The following is a 1,239-nucleotide window of genomic DNA, read 5'->3' on the forward strand; positions in this document are numbered from 1 at the left end:
CACACACACACACACACACACACACACACACACACACACACACACACGCACACACACACACTAGGGAATGGTATTATTTATCTACAGTAAGCCATCTATGAGACAAATTGTTCAATAAAGGTTTGCCACCAACTGGTTGGGGTTAACTGAAGCACAGAAGTGACAGAGACACGTCCTGACAAAAGATAAAAAAAAAAAAAAGTTTAATCAAATACTAATCATCATCAACAACAATCAATACTTCTCATTGGCTACAAGCTGTTACGAAAACCGATATTGTCAGAACAGCTTGAGTAAGAAGACGTCAGCGAAATAACTGAAACTGAGCTAGTAATTCTGATGAATACATAAAGTGAAAGTTTTAATTTGTTTCCATTATTTGAGAAAAAAGGACATATTTCCTGTAATGTGTAGTTAATTAGAACAATAATAAAATCAACTAATGAGCCTAACTTAATGAATGTTAAAGTGTTGTAAGGGTAGATGCATAAAATGACTTTTCATCACCTGCTTTGCATTTACTGATGATCTTTTTTTTATATAATGTTTTATACCTCAATCCTTTATTTAAGTTTGAAATAATTTTGACTTGCTCTTATTAGCATTATGGCCTGCCGTCATGAAAGGCAGTCAATGATGTCATCAACTCTGTGTGTGCACAACGGGTTTATTTGTTTATTTATTAGCAAAATATCTCAGATTTTTGTTGACGCTATGAGAAAGCAATCTGTTTGAAGTACATCATATAAACTGGTTACATTTTGGAGTTAATTCAATAGCTGACAATGGCCAAAAAAAAAAAAAAAAGATAAAACACTTGAATTTTACAGATACTAAATTCAAAAATAACAAGCACCAAAAATAACCACAAAGACCTGAAAAATCGAGGTGTTTGCTTAAATTTGGCATTAACTGTTGGAGTCAATCCAATGTGCCTGTCAACAAAATTGAACAAACGGTGAACAGATATTTAATGAAAATCAGAAAGTCATCTTGGAGCTAAAACTGATGAACTTTTGGAGTAAACCTGCATCATGTTTCCATATTTTGAGTTAACAGATTGAACAAAGTCTTTAGTGTGAATGTTTATGAAGCTGTCACACTATTGTGATCCATTTTTGTTCTGCACATTTTTCAGCACTATTCTTGTCCTGCAGTTTTCAAGCTATTTCAACAAATCCTATATCAAAGTGTTCAGCTCATTCAGGAGAATTGTGCTATGAATTTTGGAATCGGTGG

The sequence above is a fragment of the Nematolebias whitei genome, chromosome 16, assembly GCF_014905685.2.
Source record: "Nematolebias whitei isolate Nwh7 chromosome 16, NemWhi1, whole genome shotgun sequence".
Taxonomy (NCBI): Eukaryota; Metazoa; Chordata; class Actinopteri; order Cyprinodontiformes; family Rivulidae; genus Nematolebias; species Nematolebias whitei.